Source organism: Taeniopygia guttata, chromosome 3 (genome assembly GCF_048771995.1).
Source record: "Taeniopygia guttata chromosome 3, bTaeGut7.mat, whole genome shotgun sequence".
NCBI classification, from domain to species: domain Eukaryota; kingdom Metazoa; phylum Chordata; class Aves; order Passeriformes; family Estrildidae; genus Taeniopygia; species Taeniopygia guttata.
In genome coordinates, this window is record NC_133027.1 from 6,452,487 (window position 1) to 6,474,831 (window position 22,345).

General features: G+C 46.8%; 1 protein-coding gene and 1 long non-coding RNA gene across 2 annotated transcripts in view; one reads left to right on the top strand and one right to left on the bottom strand.

Moving 5' to 3' along the window:
* The window catches only part of CD2AP (CD2 associated protein), a 132,734-nt gene that overhangs the window by 14,607 nt on the left and 95,782 nt on the right, over positions 1-22,345 (top strand). The window lies entirely within an intron of this gene.
* LOC140683618 (uncharacterized) lies at positions 3,745-7,563 on the bottom strand. Its single transcript, XR_012054801.1, has 2 exons — positions 7,077-7,563; positions 3,745-5,068 (listed from the first exon to the last, which is right to left on the bottom strand). It is a non-coding gene; the product is annotated as an uncharacterized lncRNA (long non-coding RNA).

Sequence of the window (22,345 nt, forward strand, 5' to 3'; positions counted from 1 at the left end):
GGGTACTGTGCATTTGATATGCTTCTGTCAGAGCCACGGTTTGTGTTGTTTACTGGATTTCAACTTATTAAAGACAGGCTTTTTCTGCAAGTTTTCCAGGTAATTTTGAATTCTCATCCAGTCCTCCCAGGTGCTTGACATCCAGCACAACCAGCATATTTTAGAAAAGCATTCCCTGGGCCATTACTTGAGTAGTAAATGAAAATGCTGAATAGGATCACCTTTGTGCCTGATCCAGGAAGACCCTGTTCACAATCTCCTCCTTGTGTGACTGAAAACTATCTGCAGAGACTCCAGCTGTACTTTATTAAATTGTTCCTAAATTCACTTTCTCATATTTCCTTAATTTAAGAGAATTGGTAAAATGGGACTATCTCAAAAGCTTGGCCTAAATCATGGCACATTTCAGCTGCCCAAGAGGGAACCCAAGGTGAACATTACTCTGGTTTGGGCAATTTATTTTTGACAAATTCATCTTCTCTTCTTATTCCTATGTTCTCCTCTGGCTTTTTATTAGCTGTTTGTTTAATAATTTGTTCTGGGACTGTTCCAAGACTCAGGGTTAGGCTCCTGATGTGTAAATGCTACTTTTTAAAGTGCCTGGTGGTTTCTGCTCCATAGGGTATTTCCTAGCCCAGGGTGTCTGGGAAGACCATCCCAACTCCCTCCAGTGCTCACATCCCACAGGATCATCCTCTGCTTGTGCTGACTCCATCTCCTCTGTCCCACCTAAACCATCTCTGGATGGTTTCTTTCTGCTCCACCCCTTGATTTGATTAACTGGTAATTACAGTCAGTCAGCTGATGACAAGGAACATTTTCTATGAACACAGCGTTGTCCTTTCCCAAGTCATCCCTTGGTTCCTCTCCTTCCTCTTTCTTCTCCTGATGTGTTTACAGACCCTCCTGTTGCTTTCCCACCTGTGCTATCTGAAAATCATTCAGGCCTTCCTGTGTGGTTTCACAATGGAGCAGGTTTTGATGCAGATACACAATGAGCTCCCACAGCTCCCACCTCCCTCTGCCCTGGGTTTGCAGCAGGGCCACTGGTGCTGGGCTCAGTGTTGGCGTTTTCTGCCTTGCTCCTGGCAGGATAAACCACCCAGTGTCTTTAGGGCTTTTCCCTGCTGTGCTGGCTCTCCTTCTCCCTCAGGAGGTATCCACAGCTTACCCATGTGTGCCAACATAACCTGGTTTGGGCCCAGCATCCCTCTGCCCTTGCTCTTTTATCTCCTTGTTTGTAACAAAGATTAATTCTTCCACTTTGTGATCACTCTCCCCAGAATCACTATCCCTTCAGTTCCCAGCTGGCTCCTCATGGTCAGAGCCTGATGAATGTACTGTTGGTCCATCTGAGCTGAAATGTTGTCCCCAGCCTCCTTGGGATTCACTGGACTGGGATTCTGTCTCACTTCCAGTTGTGGGTATTTAAAATAACATCCCTCACTTTCACTGTTGTTGATAACTGGAAAAACCTCTCCTACCTTTTCCTCCTCAGCCTTCCTGCCGTGCCCACATCCCAGGCCCTGCTGTGTGCCCTTCTGGGACTGCCTTCCTTTCCTCTGCTCTTCCCAGATTTTCTCCATAAGGACAGAAATAGGTTTTTGTGCTGTGCATTCTCTGTGCATTATGTCATCATTATGACTGTGTCTAAGAATTCACGGTGTATTTATTTATCTCCTGGACTCCTGGGGGAAGTTGATAATCACTGCATTGTCCTTTTCCCTTCATTGGGTCACCCTTAGACCAGCACTGCAATTTCTCCAAGAAAACTGGATCCTCCCCCTTCTCCGGTAATTATGGACCTCTGCCCAAGGTGGGGGGTTTTCAGCTGTGAAAATTCAGCCACCAAAATCTTCATTCACAGCCAGAATTGACTGCCATTTCTCTCATTGCTCATTCTAGTGACCACACAGTTTGAAGAACGAGGTGTTTGGGGATGAGGATCATGCACCTCCCAGCTTTGGTGTCCCACAGGCATCCAAGCCTAAGCACTGAGCCCTCTTCTTTGCCATTGCCACCCAGGGAAGCCCAAGCTCCTCCAAACCCTGCAGGGACCAGGGGCTGGGGCTCACAGGTCTCCACCCAAACCAGCAGGTTAAGCCAACCTGCATCACAAACAGGAGACCCAGCATATAATAGAGGGGTATTTAACATGAAAATTGGATTCTGAGAGTTGCCTCAGACTGTTCAGGCAAGTATCATAATTAACTGTGAGACGTCTCTGCAAATGTGGCTGGCTGGAGCAAGAGGCTTGAGCATCCTTTCTCTGGTCTTATTCTGCAATGCAAGAGTTTATTTACTGTACATTTCAAAATAGAGCCCTTCCCCCTCCCCATTTTGTGTGGAACAAACAATGCTATGTCTCTCCTGCCACTGCAGTATTAGAAAAAAACTGGGTCATGCATATAATTCTGCAGAGGGAAACAAAAGGCCATTCTGCCCCTCTTGGATCTCGTATTTATGGATGCTGTGGCACATTATGTTAATTCTCACTTGAATCCAGCATATAATTAATATCTAATAATGAGGCTGTGGCATTTTTACATGCAAATACAGGCAGAGATTCATGACACAGTGGACAAGACAGTAATATATGACTGACACATAAAACTGCTTGCAGGCTTTCCAAGACACCAGATTCCCATTTCTGCTTTGCCTTCTGGCTTTTCACACGCTCATGTGTGAAAAAACACTCTCATTTTTGGTTGTTGATAACAAATTCTTTCCTCTGTTTTTATTCTGTCCAATTTAAACAAAAAAAATATTACACCCTGTCTGCATGCAAGGCTGGACAGTTGGTGGATTTATTAGAAGTATGAAGTCGACATCTGTTCTGGACTCACAGAGGGGTAATTCCAGGAAGGCAGTAAATTGTGGGGACACAAGAATATGCTCACTTACACTTGCTTGTAGGCTGTACATGTTGATTTTATAAATGCTCATCTACAAAGTGGAAAAAGCAGCTTTGCCTTGATGAACAACTTGAAACCACCAGAAGTGAAATTTAGTGTAAATATATTGATTTCTGGTATATTTTAGTGTTTCTTTGTGCTTCCCTGTGCATTTAGCCAAGTATTGTCTCTCATACATGTACCCAGTGACTCGTTTCAGTAAGAGCACCCCCAGGCTGAAGAGATGAAAATAAAATAAATTAAAAAACCCTAGAAAACTGTTTCCATGGCTGTGACTGGGAACAGAAGTGCTCCTGCTTTGCTGAGGTCAGGATGTGACATAACCACTCCCCTGCCAGCAAGGCTGAAGCAAAGAAGGTGATGAAGCAAAAATCACTCCCATTATCACTCTGGGATTATCCAACATAACACTGCAGGGTGAGATGAGGTCTCAGGGAATAAACACTGTCCTCTAAGTGTGTCCATCTCTGCACACTGCTGCTCCTCCCTGGCAAATCTGGAGTAACATATGGTCCAGGAAATCAAGGCTACAGATCCCCCCCTCTAACTTCCCCAGGCACACACACAGCTCTGCATCACTACACATCACCTAAACACTAAATATCTGCTGCATATTTTGTTTGTGGGTTTAATTTTCAAATAACAGTCCGCTAAGGTTGTGGGTGTAGTGGGCTGATGCTGGCTGGATGCCAGGCACTCATCAAAGCCTCTCTCTCTTTCCCCTCTGCAGATGGACAGGGGAGAGAAAATGTAACAAAGGGTTCAGGGGTGGACATAAGGACAGAGAGAGATCACTCACTGTGCACATCATGGGCAAAACAGACTTGAATTGCAGATATTAATTTCATTTATTAATAACAAGACCAGAGCAGGATAATGAGAAGTAAAATCAGACCTTAAAAATGCCTTCCCCCCACTTCTCCCTCTTTCCCAGCTCTACCTCCTCCCCCAGCATCTCAGGGAGGCTGTGGTCAGTTCATCACCCAGGGCATCTCCCACTGCTCAGGGACAGGAGCTGCTCCCCTGCTGCACCCTGGGTCCCTCCCATGGGAGACAGTTCTCCAGGAATTCTCCAGCATGAGTCCATCCCATGGGTAAGCCTTTCCCCCAAACTGCTGCACTGAGGGTCACTCTTCCGTGGGGTCAGTCCTTCAGGAACAGGCTGCTCCAGCATGGGGCCCCACAGGGTCACAAATCCTACCAGGAAACCTGCTCCAGCATCGTCTTCTCTCTCCACAGCTCCCTGCCAGGACCCTGCTCCAGCACAGGCTAACCACGGGGTCACAGCCTCCTCCCAGGCATCCACTGCTTCAGTGGGGGCTCCTCCATGGGCTGCAGGTGGATCACTGCTCTCCCATGGATCTCCATGGGCTACAGGGGAATCCTGTATTATTTATATAATTGTGGGATGGTTTGAATTGGAAGGGACTTTAAAGAACATCCAGTTCCAACCCCCTGCCATGGGCAGGGACACTTTCCACTAGCCCAGGTTGCTCCAGCCCCATCCAGCCTGGTCTTGGACACTTCCAGGGGTGGGGCATCCACAATTTGTTTGAGCAATTTGTGCCTGTGAATATTTCCCTTCACTGACACTCTAAATAAATGGCGTGACTCAAGGCACTGGAAGAACTTGTGGGATAATTAAAAGCACCAGTATTAGAGCTGATAGTGCTCTATAGCATCCCATTCAGATGGATTTCAAGCAGCCCGAGCCCTGGCACACAATCATTTGTGGGTTTGCTCCTACTGATTTGAAAAGCAGTGGAACAGCACTGGGAGTGATGACTACAGCAATCCTGCTCCTGAATAACCATGACAAACACATCCAGCATCCCTGCAACCCCTTGTTACACATCGAGCTGGGGGACTGGGAGATGCAGTCCCTTGGGATCATCAGGGAGAGCAGAGAGTGTGGGGCTGGGGCTGCAGGAATGGCCAACCCCTGCACACCCTGCCCTGGAGGGGAGAGGACAGCTTGAATCTGCTGCTCTGATAAACACACTTCACACCAGGGTCATGCTGGCATTGACACATTTTGCCACCTTAACTCATGGACTTTCTGGGCTTAGGGAAATTACTTGACATGTCCGATTCCTCACCTGCTGTCTGCCCCTCCTTCCTGCTGGTTTTGCTTCTACTGTAGCTGCTGCACTCTAGATGAAAAGAAAGAAAAATGTGAGTGGAAAAGAGGGAGGCTGAGGCATACACACATTTCATTTTTATGAGCCTTTCACTGAATTTCATCTGTCTTTCATTTAACACGCCGGTGACATTTACGTATTTCCCGAAATGCCACCTAGGAAAGAGAACACATTAAGGAACAACTTGACATAAAGAGTGATGTATCCTTCAATGGGCTTGGCTGGAAATGTGCAGAGCAGCCTGCAGGCACAGGCATCCCTCTGTGCTGAGCCATCCCTGGAACCTCTGGGTTCCAGTGATGAGATGCTCCAGCTCCATGTAGCAGATCAAAGCAGCTCCTGCTCCTTGGTTTTGTTTTATGTGATCCAGCTGCCACTTGGAAGCAAAGCTTCTGTTTGGAAAATAGGAATTATTTTTGCACAGAAGTGATCTCCCAACTCATCCAGCTCTGCTTGCACTGTGTGCTGTTCCTTCAATGCTTTAGTGACCTGCCCTTCCTAGGAAACTGCAGGCAGGCACAGGGGAGACCATAACAATAGTAATAATATTAGTAATAATGAGGATGATTGATATTGATGATGATGATGATGATGAAGAAGAAGGCAGTAAGTGCTGGGATCCAGATAGCTTCTGGTTCTAGGATGCTTCCTGGGCTGGGCACACCAAGGCAACAGGAACAAGCTGGTGAATTATTTTGCCTTTCAGACACAGGAGCTTTGGAGCTAATAACAGCCATCCTTTATCAAGGATCTGCTGCTCAGAGCCTTAATTTGGGTGATGGATGGTCTCTGCCAGGAGCAAAACCCTTCTGCAGTTGTAGCTGACAGGCTTGGTACAGACAGGCAGGACTATGCTTCTTATCTTCTATATTGTATATCACAGAATCACACAGTGTTTTGGGCTGGAAAGGACCTTACAGATCATCTAATTCCAACCCTCTGCCATGGGCAGGGAGACCTCCCACTAGATCAGGTTGCTCAAAGTCCCATCCAGCCTTGTCTTGAGCCCTTCCAGGGTTGGGCCATCTGCAACCCCCCTGGGGAACCTGTTCCAGTGTCTCACCACCCTCACAGTAAAAAAATTCTTACTTATATCTAACCTGAGATTCCCCTCTTACAATTTGTAGCCCAATATGGTTTACACCTGCTGTGGCAGTTTGGGTGTGCAGCTTAGCCCATATAGACCATTAGTCTTTTGTCCCTTAACCCTGGGTGAAGACTTTACCCACCACTTGTGTGTGTCCTTCCCAGGGGAAGGGGTGGGGTGCTCCATATGTGCCTGTCTGGCCTGAGCACAGCCTGTTCTCTCCAGTTCCAGCTCTGGAGCTGACCTGTTTCATGCTCTTGGGCAAATCCCTGGTACAGGGATCATCATGCCCAATGCCAGTCTGTGAGGGGAGCACAGAGGCATCATTAGCTGATGTTTAGGAAAGGCTTTGGGCAGGAAAAGTGTATTCACTGTTAAAAATGAATGAGCATCAGTAATGCCAAAAATGTGTGTGATAGAGGGGGAGAAAGACAATATTAGAGGACAGAATGCTCAGGGAGCTGGGAGCTGGCCCAGCCAGAGACACAGAATTCCTAGTGCCCAGGGAGAGGGCATGTCTGCAGCCCTGGCTGTGGCACAGTGTCCTTCAGGGACCAGTGGCCCAACTGACTTCTCCCACCCTGTCCTGGCTCATGGAGCAATGGAATACTCAGCACTCTCCTGGGGAGTAGCAAACAGGAGATGTGTTGGCACCACTGTCCTTCCATCATCCCTTCATCCCAGTCCTCAGACTTGCTGGGCTGAAGACACCTCCCTTTCCCTGAGAAATGGGTGGTGCAACAAACTTCTCATGCTTCTCTCCCCACCACTGCCCAGTTTTACTCCTCTAAGGCCACAGTGAGGAATGACAGTCACACAACAGCACTGGACACCTTGAAATGGGAATACAAGCTCTGCCTATCCTGTTCATTGGGCAGATCTGCTTATACAGGGTCTGTAACAAAACTACTGAGCATTCAGCAGGTCTCCTACCTGGAGGGAGCAGGGTTTCCCAGCAGCCCTGGGAAACCAGACTCGCTCCTCCTCCCTCTTCTCTGAATGTCATCCCTGGTCCAAATCAGGAGGCTGCAATTCCTTGATTACAGGAGCAGGTCAGCGTGGAGACCTCACCACAGTGAGATGAGCCACAGCTCTCTGGGCTGTCCTTGCTTGTGGTGACATTGGCTCAGGCTTTGTGCTGAAGAGCTGGGGGTGAGAAGGTGTGGAAAGGAGGAGCTGAGAGCATGAACACAGCAATGACTGAGAAGGTGAATTTGCTGACTCACATGGATTCCCTGCTGCTCTCCAGGGCCCATCTCACACTGCAAGGAACCTGCTAGCATCCCTGTCCATGGCTTTGCTCCCTGGAGCAGCTTCTGTCCCTCCCAGGCAGCTGAGATCTTGGCCAGCAGGAACACAGAGACTCTCTGCAACTCTAGCAGAGTTCCCAAAGGCTTGGATGGGAAAGTACCTTATAACCCCTCTCTTCCCAGCCTTCTAGCAAAAAAAAAAAAAAACCATCTTTGATCTCTTGTGTATTGCTGCAATATCTCCCTTGTGACATGGTTCTGTAAGAGGAAGGAAATGTCCCTTGGTCCCATCCCCAGGTGAAGGTGCAGCTCTCATGCACACGTGCTGGAGTACACTGTGCCTCGTGCTGGTGGGGAAATGAGGACACTTCCTCCTCCCTCCCTGAGGAGCACAGCTGAACTGCTTGCAGGGAAAGGGCTGCCAAGCTTCCCAGATGAGCTGCATGTCACTTCCCACGTCCCTGGTGCAGCAGCCCTGACATTGAGCTAACAAGAGCTGCCAGCACGCCGGGAGCATTCCCCCTTCTGGATGTTCTTCCAAAGCAAATCCCAGCTCTGAGCCCATTTCACTGGTGACCCACTGCTGCTGCAGGGCAGCGAGGCAGAGCAAGTGATGAGAGCCAGGACAGTTGCAGCAGGGACCAGGAGAAGCTTTGAAGTGAGAATGATGTTTCCCATTGCAGTGGTGCCCACAGCAGTGGGATCTGCAGAAGGTTTGTGCTATAGGATCCAGGAAGGATTGAGCGCAAAGTGCAGCAGGACAAGGTTGTGCTATAATCAGAATTTTTTCCCAAAAGCAACTTTCCCAATACCAGTGCTGAGTGCAGCCTTTCACAACCACAGCTTTCCCAGCCAGCCCACTCCAACCTAAGGAGGGAAAGAAAGGAAAAGCAATGAAAACAGTTTGATATCTCTCATTCAAGAGAGAGAAAGATTCAGAAGATGGATGTTTGCCACAGGGCTTCACAGACATCTTCAAATTTATTTTTTCATGATAAATATCATGTGTGACCCTTGGCAAATCAAAAACTTACACTCCATTGGAACATCTCATTTGCTTTCTTGTTTGACACAGAATTATAAGATGTAACCAGCTCCTCCTGTTGTGTCCAACAGCTTGTGTTTGACTAAGGCACAGATTTCCCATCTGTTCTTCAGTCTCGGTCCTTTTTGCTGCAACATCACACTGAGAGCTGGTACAGATGATCCCCCTAAATCCCTCAAATCCTCTTCTAGACACAGTGAGTCCCCATTCTATATGCACTGTCTGTGTTTCTTGTTCTCCTGAACATCCCACTGCATGGAGCAATATTCATCCTACGTTGCTGGAAGAGAGACAGGCCATGGTACAACTGCTCTGTCACTGATTATCCCACCAGTCTTTCTGCAATCCCCAGCTCTTAACAGCAATTATATTAATTTTTTTCCCTCAGATGAGTGTCAGGGTTGATCAGTACTGGATTTAGCAGCTCTTCCTCTAGTTTCCAGTTAAGGAAACAGTGAATTTTATTTTGCCTGGAGCTATCTGCACCATTTCAGGCTAACTAGGAGTTGCACTGGTTATTCCTTCAGTGGGTCTGGATCATCCTACACCCTGTAAGGCTCTGACAAATTCCCTACAGCAGCCCCTCCACGGGAAGACCTCAAGGAGAGCCCATCTTTAACAGAAGAAGGGGAGGGAGCTGCTGGAAGCAATGACTTGGAAGGATATGGAAACTCCTGGACTTTGGCTCAGTTTAAGATCTTGTCCTCTTGCTTCTTGCTCTTCTGGAAAACTGGCACAGTGTTCCCTAAAACCAGCACAGTGGTGCCTCCGAGCCTCAGCAACAGGAGGCACAGCAGAAAGGAGGTAAGAGAGGGCTGACAATGCCAGAGCTGACTGGGAAGCCCCACTTCCTTGAAATTATGCTGGGATTTGCAGAGTTATTTTCATGTGGGCTTAGAAGGGAACCTCAAACAACATTAAAGAAACCAAAATCCTGCAGTTTTGTTTTGGAAACACAGCATTTTTTTGAAAGCAAATCTGGCTTCCAAGATACCTGGCAGCTTTTGGATCAAAATAACAGAATTCCCAGGGGTCTCAGGGCTGCTCAGGGGATGGGCAGCTGCCAGGAGAGACCATGGCAGATGCCTCTGTTCACTACAAGAGGTACATGGAGACTTTTTACTGATTGCTGGGTTTGTTACTTTATTATACAGATCCTCAGAACATGAGATTTTGAAGAAGACCAGTGGTAGAGATTTTGGGAGGGGAAGGAGGACTAGTAGGAAAGGGAATAACCAATTTCATACCCTTCAGTGCATTTAGCCAGGCCCATCTGATGTTCTCATGATGCCAGCAGAGCACATAGGTGCAGACAAAGCTGGGAGTGAGACTGATATGGATGAACAATTCTTTCCAATGTGGTTTATCCCTTGCATTCCTGCACTCATGGCCAGCTAGCCTGCACCACAGAAATATTCCCGTGTCTCCTTTTGCTGCTGAGGGTCTCTGAGACATGTTAGGTTCCAATCATTCAACACAACAGGAGCTGCACTGAGCACAAACCCAAAAAATGCTACCCCTCCTTCTGCTCCCCCACCCCATGGGCCCTTGCTGTGCACAAGCCCAGGGTATCCCAATGCTAATTTGAGGCTGGGGGCTGCTGCCAGGAGTAAATGTGACTGGCTAAGCAGGGACAGGAGTTCTACTGCTGAGAAAGCAGCTCCACATCAGCTTCTCCATATCAGAACTTAAAATCACAGCCATGCACAACTGTGCTGCTGCTGCTCAGCAATGAAGGAGCTGATGCATTCCCTGCTCCTGATGTGAAGATTGTACTCAAGGAGGGAAATGTTTTAAGGAAAGTGGAGGCTCAGCAGAGCTTTTGATTACAGATTTCAGTCCCTGAGTGATAACACAGTGAGGGTCCTGAAACAATTTGACACATGGAGGTTTTTAGACACAGGCTATAATCCTTCAGGGCTGATTTGAAACAAATCTTGGGGGTTTATTCTAAAATAGTGAACACATTGCACATCAGGGCACAGCAGGCATTAACATGTTAAAGCCTAGTCATCAAACACACCTTTCACTCATAAACACCTGAGAACTTTGCCATTTACCAGTCAGCCCACACCAGGATCCTTTTGAGATGCCTTTGTATGCCAGCCCAGGGAGCAAGGCTCCTTTTCATTGCTGTGAATCATGAAGGCATCCTTAGGCAATAGATCCTCCAACGATTTTAGTGCTCTTCAGGCTGGCCCTTTACAAGGTATCAAGCATCTTCCTTGTGCAACCTTTACCCTGTCCCATCCTGCCCAAGCTGGATGAGTAATGATGAAACCCAGTACAGAGGCCAGCCCTTGTTTGCTTGGATTCTCAACAAGACTGAGCCTGGGGAGAAGGGCCCCAGCACAGGTTCTGACCATGGTGTGAATTTAGAGGCTGCCAAGGCAAAGGCAGAGCCGTGGTTTGCAGCTCAGCTCGGTGGGAAGGAGATGGGCACCAGAAAAAGGGGAAAGGAGTGGCTGGAGGGCACATGGAGATGGGAGGAGAGAGAGGCACTGCTGCTCATTCCTAGGGCTACTGGCCCCTGAAGCACTGCCCTCACACCATGCAGGGCTGTCCTGGTTTGTGTTATGGGGATGCTTATTCCTCCTACACAGCCTGAGCAAATGGCAGGAGGATTTCTCCTTCCCTGTGCTCTGTGGTGAAGGAGTGAGGCATGGGAAGGTTGAGGATCTCAGGGAGCAACAGCCCAGGCAACCCCAGCAACACAGATTGCTCATGGCTTGGGCAGCCCTCTTGGAACTATGGGGCTGCTCCAGAGATCTTGGGGCCTTTTGCAAATTTTGTGGTAAGAGCAGAAATATGAGCAGTCACTGAAGTCCCCTGGTGATGGCTGCCATGGGTGGCTTACCCAAATGACAACTGCATTCAGGGGATGGAATTCCTGGGATGTATCCTGGAGTCTGGGCTCTTGTGACACACCAGCTGCCCAATCCATGGTGCCTGGCACTGTTCCTGTGCCACCCTGTTGGGACCTTCTGCCAAAGCAGAGCAGGTGGGGCAGGAGGGAAGGCACCTGGTGCCTTTCACAACTCCACATTTCCAACAAACTCTGCATTAAAATGCCTGAACCACAGCCCAGCCACGGTGTGGACACAGGTTCTGCACAGTCAGATCTGTTTGGGAGCTGTAGCTCCAGGGAGGACGTGGGACCGAGTTGAAAAGCAGGGCAGTGGTTCTGTAGATGGATGTGGCTATTTTTATAGTGCATGTGAGCTGGAGCTCTTTACATTTCCCTTCCAAATGGTGCCCTGCAGTGCCCATGGGACATCCCCCAGAGAAGCTGACCCTGCTGAACACAGGGCTCTGGTGGGCAGGTGGGAATAGGCAGAGCATGGTTTGTTCTGTGTGCTGGGAATGCTGTGCCAGCTTCCCTGAAGGAACGGCTTTCAGCCACTGTCTGTCCAAATGAGCACGCTCTTGCCTTGATTTGTCTGGAATTTGTCAAGGGAGCCAAAGCTCAGCATTGCTGAGAGAGAACATTTTTATTTTCATTTTGAAACATCACCACTTTCAGTTTTGTCTTATAAAAGTCTCCTTTGCCTTTTCCCTGACATTGAGGTTGCATGTTGTGATAAGGCTGCATCCATCCTGTTACACTTTTACCTTTTAAAGGAATGTGTGCATCCAGTTTGCTGCTGGGAATGGCTCCTGTGTTGGGTTAAGTCCTGAATACACTGCAGGAATTGCTTGGGGAGGCTGTGGCCAAGTTTGTGTCCAGGGCTGTCCCACCAAGATGAGCATGCAGACAGCTGGGCACCAGTGCCTGGACACTGCATTCACACAGATGGGGCCTTTGTGTCCCTCTTTGGGACCAGGCACACTGCCACCATGCAAGGATCTTCTCTGGCAGCTCAGGGTCAAGGATTGGCCTTTGTAGAAATTCAAGTGAGAGTTTCTCACTTTCACTTCTCCATGGCTTTTATCTTCATAAATGAAAACAACTCAGACATAGAGGAAATAAATAGAAAAGTGGAGATAGTGGGAAGAAAGGCAGCAGGGTTTAAAAAGAAACAGCAAAACATTGATAACAGTGTTGAAGTACCAGTTTAAGGTGAGGTTCCAGGTGAGAAATGCTCTGCACAGGCAGAACAATGTGTGTCCCTTGGGGAGGGAAGGGCTGTGAAGGAGATCAGTGTGGATAAAGGGGGGTCTTTTCAGCCCTGATCCAATGATGTGACCAAGCCCCCCATTCACAGGCAACCTCCTTCAGTCAGCTTCAATACTCTGAGGAAAATTTTTCTGTGCCTCTTCAGTGTAGAAATGGTGCCATCCCCTGCCTAAACAACTTCAGACACCTTTTTTAATCATACCCTGTGTGGTGAGGGAGAGAACAAAAAAACACTGTTACAGTGCAGTACCAGATTCCTGAAGGGCTAAGGGGTCCAGGCAGGGTGGTCATTCTTCTGGGAGGAAATCCTAGAAGTGCAGGAGCATGCTGTCCCCATGTGACAGAAGATGAGCTGGTGGAGGAGAAGACTTGACCTGGCTGAAAAGATAGCTTTGTCTGGAAAAAAAAAAGAGTTTACCAGCTTTGGAAGAAGGGGCAGGCAACTCAAGAGGACTACAAGGACGTTGTGGAGTTATGCAGGAAGAAAATTACAAGGACCAAAGCCCAGCTAGAAATTATTCTGGCTACTGCTCTAATAAGACGATATATATTTCTATAAATATATTCACAACAAAAAGAGGGCTGAGGAGAATCTCTGTCCTTTATTGGATGCAGGGGACACATAGTGACAAAGGCCTTCTTTACCTCAATATTTAAGTCTTTTAAGACCAGCTGTTCTCCAGACAGCCAGGCCCCTGAGCTGGAAAACAGAGGTGAGGAGCAGAATGAAGCCCCCTAAATCCAAGGGGAAATGGTCAGTGACCTGCTACACTGCTTGGACAAACAGGAGCCTGTGGGGCTGGATGGGATCACTGCCCCTGGAGGTAGATGTGGCACTTGGAGACATGGTTTAGTGTTGGGCTTGGCTTAAAGGTTGGACTTGAGGACCTTAAGGGTTTTTTCCAACCTAAATCATTATATGATTCTAGTTTTAGAGAACAAGCGGACTTTTTTTTTTTTTTTTTTTTTTTTTTAGATAACAGGTAAAGCTGCAGCCCCTTTTGCCAGCCTGGATGCTGCTGTATAGGTAAAAATCTGTTTACATGATTTAAACTACTCAGGCATTTGCCACCCTTGACAAACCTTCCTGATATCTCCATAGCAATCTGCTCTAGCTGGAAAGGTTGCACTTTTCCCTGACTATTCCAAGCCTGTGCTGTTCCATAAGAGTGCTTTTGGCTTGCATCACCAACCTCAATGTGTTCTCTATGAAACTCAATTTTTGACTCTGCACGGTCACAGGAGACAAACGCCTGTAAATTGAGTTGCAAGATAGGAAAAAAGCCAAGCAGATCGCACCTCTAGAGGCTTCCAGCATTATGCATGGGAAGAGACGCTACAAGCCTCTGTTCTGAGCTGTATTTTCTGCAGTGTGGTGGATGGCACCTGCAGACTTAACCTGTTCAGCGCCCGAGGACGCACTGTGGCCAGCCACGGTGCCTCCAGCGCTCCCGGGGATGCAATGCTGCATGTGGGGATGCAATGCTGAAATGAACAGGGTCTATGCCTTTATTAATAGTCAGCTCTTTATTAAAAGTCAGCTCCGCAGGGGTCCCAGGGCACGCCAGCAGCATCCGGAGTCCCAGCAGACCGTCCTCCCCTCTTCTCCTGGCAGCACCAGGAAGAAGTACCTTTTGCTCCTGCTTCCCACAGCCCAGTCCAGTCTGGTCCTCTGCAGGTTATGGTGACAGGTCAAACACAGACTAGGGATGGGGTTCCCTTTTCCCTAATGAGCACACCCATCCAGCCCCCTCCACTGTGCCCATCTTTTCCATTTAGGGGTGGTTTTCATCCCCAAAACCCCCTCCCATGATTCCACTGGATTATTTTGCATCCAGGTCCTAGTGTAGGCAGGGTTGTAGGTGATTCCCAGGAGCAATTGACTACTTAACATTTCAATGCCGGTACTTAGCCCAAGCCAAGTGTCCCAGCCAGGCTGTTTTGTTCATAACAATGCCGCATGTGGGGATGCGATGCCACATGTGGGGATGCGATGCCACATGTGGGGATGCGATGCCGTATGTAGGGATGCGGTGCCGCACGTGGGGATGCGATGCCACACGTGGGGATGCGGTGCCGCATGTGGGGATGCGGTGCCGCATGTGGGGATGCCGTGCCGCATGTGGGGATGCGATGCTGCATGTGGGGATGCCATGCTGCATGTGGGGATGCGATGCCGCATGTGGGAAGGCAATTGGGGTGCCTGGGATGCTGCAGGCAGGAGGGCAGGGCTGCCGCAGCTGCTGTGCTGCGCTGCCCCCGCGGCGATTGCATTTGGGATGGGCAGCGATGGCATGACTCCGTGCTCATCCTGGGCTGCCCCTCCGGAGCCAGCGGGGTGGGATGGGCATCAGTTAAAAAAGAATAAGGTCAGGCTGGGGAAGATGCCAGAGAGAACAGTGGATAGACAAAACCCGCGGGTCTCTGCAGGTTTTGGGCAGGTCGAAATTTCCGCAGGCAGAAAGCGGAGCCGCAGCCCGGCTGCCCCCGCCCATCCCGGCTCAGCCGGCAGCGCCGCGGCTTGCAGGGCCATCTGCTGACAGAGGGGTGCAGCACACGGAGGGATTTTCGGTTTATTTCTGCTCTCTCCTGTAGGCTTTATTCAACTTTGTCCAGGCAGTTGAGGTTTTGGTGGTTTTTTTTTGGTTTTTTGTTTTTTTTTGCAATACAGCCCATGGGCAGTACAGACGGTGCGCTCTGGCTCCTGCACGCAATAATTGTTTTACTCTGCCAGCCTGATACCTCCTCTTCTCTATAAGAAATGTTCCAACATTGCCCCATCTTTAGCTATGGATCTGCCATGCGAGACAAAGAAGGAAGAAGTGAAACATTTTTGGAAGTATCCTTGGAAGCAGGAGACAGATCCTTCCCTCCTCAAGCAGGAGCTCTGCTTGGAATCACAGCTCTGTGAAATAATAGATAATGTGGACACAGGCCTGAAGTTGCTCATGGACACAGCTGCATCTGGAGCAAGAGGGACAGGCTGAGCAGAGCTGTGCTGAGGCCACAGGGCTGCAGTCCTTGAGTCACCAATGAGGCAGGAGCACATCTGCTCTAACAAAGTTTCTTTCCATGCCTTTCCTCGGGACAGTTTTTTATCTGCTGTAAATGTACACAAGTCCCAGTACTTTTATTTTGCATCAGATCATACGGATTGCTGCCTTCTCTCCAATAGCAGCACAAACAAACCTCTTCTGCCTGACCTGGGTCTGCAAAACAGATTGTGTGTTTATTCCATGACAATACCCACTTCTTTATTTGTGTGCAAACAGCAGGCTCCAGAAGGAGCATGATTCTCCTTTGCAAAGTGCTCTGTGCCTTTGGGGTAGAAACTCACCTTTCCTTCAAAGCTATAAACAGATGCTGTGATTCTTGGGTTTGCAGGGTGGATACTTCACAGAAAGCAGAGCTTACAGCAGGCTAGAAAGAGCTCCTTTTTCAGAAAAATGTGGACATTAGGATGGAGTTTGAGAGGATCACAGATAGGTTTGGGTTGGAAGGAATCTTTTAAGATCACTTTATTCCAACCTCCCTGCCATTAAATTTTTCCTTAGATCAGGTTGCTCAAGCTGACCTTAGGGTGACTGTCTCTCTCATGACTCCTGTAGCTGGTGCTCATCTTGTCCCAGGTGAGCACCTGAGGGTGGCTCATCTCCCCTCCACTCCCACCCTGCCTCACACTGTTGGTTCCAGCTGTTTGTGATACCAACCCACTGCCTCTATCTCCATCTAAGAGCCCTTTGCCAGCAGGAGCTGGGCTTGCTTTTGCAGTTTGGAGGACCCCTGGTGATTCAGTTTGTGATACTTTGGCAGAGGTGAAATGAAATCAGAAATAAAGATGAAAAAAATAGTAACCAGGCTCAAAAAGTCAGACTAGCCATTCCCCTAGGTAAAACAGGGGTGGGGAAGAAGGAAGCTTTTAAAAGGAAGTGAGCTGAGTGTTTGTGCTATTTTTGGTTTGCCCAGAGTGGTACAGGGTGGAAGACTGCTGCTGGCTTATTAGAATATGCATCAAAGGTGAAACTGGATCATGGTACTGCTGACACCAAGACTCTCCCCATGGCACAGAGTGCATGTCTGGCCTCTTTTCCCTCAGCCTGGCTTTCATGCTGGCATATCTACACTTCTGTGGACAGGGGCTGAAATGCATTGAACAAATATTTCAGAATGCACAGAATGCTGATAGGAATGGGCAGGTACTATGTATTGCATAAACAATAAACATGTTCATTCTCTCCCAAAAAACCAACCATGTGTGAAATAGCACGTTACAAAAAAGACCCTTGACTTTGCCCATTATATTGAAGTGCACTTCATTGTGTGTGTCATCAGTGCATTTCAAGACCAAAGTGTAAAAAATGCCCTTTATGTATTTGTTACTTACTTATAACATTTTATTTTTTTGATTTCAATGATTTTTTTTTATGACTCCATAGCAAGCCTGGGCTGAAATGTTGTATTTGTGGAGTATTTTCATTAAGGCAGCTGTTCTGCTCTCTGCTCTGACCTGGGCCAGTCATCTTCATCTACTTTGCACCAGTTTGGTCTGAATTGTGAATACAGACTTGTTTTCTGCTCTCACTTGACATCTTTCCCAGAGCTGCTGCATGTCAAAGACATCGGGTGACAAACACTTGGCAGGGCCACCTGCTTCCCTCCAGCCCTGCTGAGACCTCCCTGCACTCCCAGGAAAACATCTCTGAAATATTCCCAGGGAGCATTGGAGGCTGGGTCACCACAGGCTGCTGTGGCATTTGCAGCCTCCTGTCTCTGCTTTGTCCCTGACAGAATGCAGTGGAGAGCACCCAGATCACATAAAGGTGGCATTGGTCAGTGTGGGAAGTACAGGACATCTCTTCAAACAACCTCCCACACATTTGTTTGCAGCCAGTCCTGCTCAGCTTTCCTCTTAGATCCACCTGGACAGGGAGCTTTCAGTTTTCCTGGCGAATTTCACTCAGTCTGGCTTGATTAGGTTGCAGCATTTCAAGACATCAATTAACAATATCAGATTCCTTTTGGCCTGACCCACTGCCCCTCACAAATCAGCTGGTGATGGCCAACACAGAGCTGTGCATGAGGGCCTTGACCAAAGTGGACGGCTCTGCGTGCTGGGAAAACTCAGGTTTGCAGTGCCAGCTGGAGGCAGGTTGTGGCAGCACATTTCTTTCTCTCTCAGGATTTTTTCATAGAGCAGCACAGAGGAAAGAAAGAGAAAACAATTTCTATTTCTGCTCCTTGTTTTTTGCATGTGGAACAGGCTTGGAGAATTGTTTACCTGGGGTGATTGCTTGATTGGATTTTGGTGAGGACTGTTTGAGCCTGAAGCCAATCCCATCCACCCGTGTCTGGACTCTCAAGAGGTCACAAGTCGTTGATTAGTTAGAGAAAGTAGGTATGTAGTTTCAGTATCTTCCTTTATATAGTATATTAATGTATTATAGCATAATTATAATAAAGAAATCATTCAGCCTTCTGAAATGAAGTTGGACATCATCATTTCTTCCCACCGGGTTCACCTGCATTTTACAACAGCAGGTGAGTTTTGATAATGCACAGGTACATCATATGAGTAAAACCATCAAATTGATTAGGTTGGAAAAGGTTTTTAAGACCATTAAGCCCAACCTTTAATCCAGGGGTTGAGGGATGAACCTGTGTGGGAATCCAGGGCTTCCCTCTGGCTGCCCTGGCAGGTCTGGGACCCTGGCAGGGGTCAGGAACCTCCCTGTACAGAGCCCCGAGAGACACTGTCTGTGATCTCTGTCCATGGAGAGGAGTTTTCAATCTTACAGGATGAATTACAAGCTTTGAGTGCTTGATAAGAGTAATAATTAAGTGTGACACGGGTGCAAAAGTAAAATTTTAGGTTCCTAGATTAGGGGTCCAAAGGGGACAAGATGGAGGAAATTGGGTGTGTTTTGTCCTTTTTCTCCTTCTTCATGCCCTCCATGTTTCACTGTGGTGTTGGCATTTTTCTGTTGGTTTAGGCTGGGGACACACTGTTCAATGTAGGTGACAGATATTGGCACGTTATTGTAAATATAGCACACGTAGTTTCTGGTATTTAATGTTTGTAACATCCCACTGAGGGCAGAGCCCCACACGCTGCCCTGCAGGACAGAGCTGCAGCAGGGCAGCAGAACATGTTAGAGATAAGCAAGAATAAACAACCTTGAAAACAGCACAGACGAATTATGACTTCTTCTTTGGCAACGGGGCAGAAATACAGAGACTTTTTACAATCTCAGGATCATCAATACCCACAGATTCCGACAAACCTGCTGCCCGTGGCCGCAGCAGGAGCACCATGGGGTGAAGATGGTCTCTCCTTATCTCCGAGGGTACCTTGCATGGCCAGAGTGTTTGTGGGCTGGCCACAACGCTCAGCACCCCAAAGGGCTCAGCACCCCAAAGGGCTCAGCACCTGCCTGTGTGCAGAGCTCAAGCAGAAATCCGCTCTGGGGATGCTCTCCTGCTGGGCTCATGGTACTGACAGGCTGAGGGAGGATGAAAAAGGTGAAGGCTTCTTGTGGCTACCTCTCCTCCATCCTCAGGAGCTACAGTGAACCTTTGGGTAATAAATATCACTCCTTTCATCTTTCAAATAGATTTTTTTCAGGCAGCTTCTCCATCTAAAGTCTTTTTTGAATGAGTGCCATGACCAAGACACCAAGGAAAAATATGGAGTTTTTTTTTGTCAAATGCTCCCTACCTCAGGGGACTTCTTGTGAGATCCTAAGTTTGACCTGTTTTGGTTTTTTTTAATAATGTGACATTGTCTAAGACAGTGAGCAGACTGAACTTTGTGGACCAACCCCCTGTGGATGTGCAAAAATGGCCAAATGCCCTCTTAAGTGGGGTTATGATCACATGGAAAGAATTTTTGGCATAAGGCTAATTCTGTGCCTCTAGTTTTGCTTGCAGAGCTTTCCCAATATTTACACCTAGGAAAGGATGCACAGAGAGTAACACATCCCTCTAGAGAGCAATGCAGGATGGCAAATTATTCATGCATTTACTTAACACAGGTTCTTTCCTACATTGCAGTAACTTTAATATTCTGTCCTGGGGTGACTTTACAAGAAAAAAATTTCCCACAACAAATTTCCTATTAAAAACATCAGGTTCTGTAAAAACTCCATGATTAATTAAGGGTTGCACATGCCAGCATTAATTATGCTTTGTTAGATTATAGTTTAAAATGGTTTAATTTCAGAAATTATGTGATTAGTACAATTTAATCTTTGGCATGACTTCATTAAAACTTTATGAATAGGAAAAGTATTTTAAAATTAAAATAGAATTTTTAATGCTCTTTAGAGATTCATTGGCTTCCAGTTTTACTTGACTCTGTTATACCAGAACATATATGTTAGAAAGAATATTTCAAAATTCCATAAACTTGTAAAAGTGAATTTCTATGTATGATGTAAACATTACCATCAGCTGTCAATGTAGCCCCAGTCCTTCTGAACCACTGGCATATGTGGATGGTATGAATAATAAGTGCTTTTTTTAAGTATGATCTAATCACTAAAACAAAGAATTTTACCAGTGTGTTTTTTATATGACAATACTATCCAATATATGGCTGAAGAATGACCTATAGACTTTTTGCAAAATATGACATATATATTTAGTAAAAAATTCCAAATTAAGAATGAGTCTTGTGAAATTTCACTTTGATCACTGAGGAAAACTAGGACAAGGTTTTATAATTTTTAAAAAATTATTTTCTTGAAATATTTTTCTCCCCTTCTACATTATACAATAAAACCATGATTTTAAGCATGCTGCTGAAATGAACTCAGATACACACCTGCCAACAGCTCCTGTTGTAACAGAGAGGGCTGAAATGCTGTTTTAATCTCCAACACTGACTAGTTTTTTTTTCCTGTGGTCACACAGAGTCTTTAATTAGTTCTGCTTTCTTCAGCATATCATGCATTAGTTGTATAACTCCCCATTAATTTTTCTCCAGTACGGAGAGTGGCTTTCCCGAAATATACGTCTAGCATGGTTCGTCACACCTCCAAACTTCACCTTTCTGTATCTGCCTAAATTAGATCAGCTTTATTCTTCCCCTCTAGCAATTTTCCCAAAAAGGCTATTTCCTTTGTTTGTGGACAACTCAGTTTATTCTGAAAGAGACATGTCCATTCCTGGCCCCTCCCTGAATTAATATAGAACATATAAAACTTTAGTCTGTTTCAGAGTCACCTCAGAGCACGAGTGGAGAAGGAGCTGGAGAGTGGGGTTTGGGCATGGGGAGCCCAAGGTTCTCCTGCTCCTTCTGCATAATTTCCCTGGCTCAGGAAGGTCTCAGTGCCAGGTGAGGAAACACTCTTTCCTCTCTGGGGTGAATTTGAGGAGGGGCTGCACGGTGGGAATGGATCAAGCTTTGCCAGTGATTAACAGACCTGTAGGCTTGGAAAATGCTATAATTTTTATGTTCTGGGTCATGTTTGATTTGAAAGCACAGGGATTTATTTCTGCCAAGTGTTGAAAAACTGGCAGCTCAAGGGTTAGCATGGACACCTCTGAGATGACAGAGCTGCCAAGCAGGGTAGCAGTGAATCCTGCAAGCAGAGATGAGGAATCACTTTTCTTGGCTCAGCCCACGCAGAGGTGCTGCAGACCCAGGAACAGAGCAGTTCACCCCCAAGCAGAGACAGACCATATATAGAGACCCAGCACCACAAGTTATTAGCTATTTTTAACAGGTTTTTTGTTTGGTTGGTTGTTTTGGTGGTTGTTGTTGTTGGTTTTAGGTCTTTTTGTTTGGTTGGGTTTTTTTTCTGTGAAACATTAGAATACTTTCACTTTATCTTCTCCCATATTAATTTAGTAATGATGCATTCAAAAAGGAAAGGAAGTATCAACTGGTGTTCTTTAGCTCAAACAATATATTTCTTGTAAAACTTCACAAGCAATTCATATCTGATTAAAGTTGAGCAAAACACTTTTCCCCCCTAACTTCAGATCTGCCTTTCTATTATGCTTCTCATGAAGGAAAATGTTTGTTGTGAACAATAAAAGGAAAGTCCCACTTTCCTGTGAGTATCTGTAACATCAAACCTCAGGCTTTTATATAATGGGCTCCTATTCTCTCCCCGACTGAAGGGCAGCCTAAGTGAAACATTCTCAGAAAGATATGTGGAAAAAAATCCCCTAGAAACAACAAAAAATTTTTCCACAAACCAAACACTCAGACTTTGTCTTGTGCCAAATCTCTCTGCTTTGCTATTTACCTGATTGTCTGCCAACAAATACACAGATTATCCCAGAGCAAGACACAGGATCCCTTTTCCCTGTACCACAGCTTTCACAGGGAAAGTAGAGACCAAGGAGATGGAAAAAAAATAGAAGTAGAATTTCTTTGTAAAAGGCAAGAGGACAAAAATGTGCAATATAGATGTGAACGAGAATGACTCATTGGCTAAAAGGGAAGACGCAGCCATTTGTACCATCATTTAAAGATTACTTAAATCATGTTGTGAATGGGGGCACTGATGGGAACTCCCTCTGTGCCTCTTCAACTCACTGCACCATTTTGTCTCTTCCTGCCAGGCAGGAAGAAAGAACTTTACCTGCATTGCTGAGCTGTGAGCGATCAGTTAATGATTGAAGAGGATTTTAAAGATGGGAAGTGTGCAGCAATAAAACTGGTAAATACCAGGTGGCTCAAGCTTTGCTCTCAGCTCACAAAGGCAATCAAGCATCTGGACTTTTACATTTTCGTTCATTTTGGAACAGGCTCAGTTTGTGCTTTGAATCGCGCTTAGAG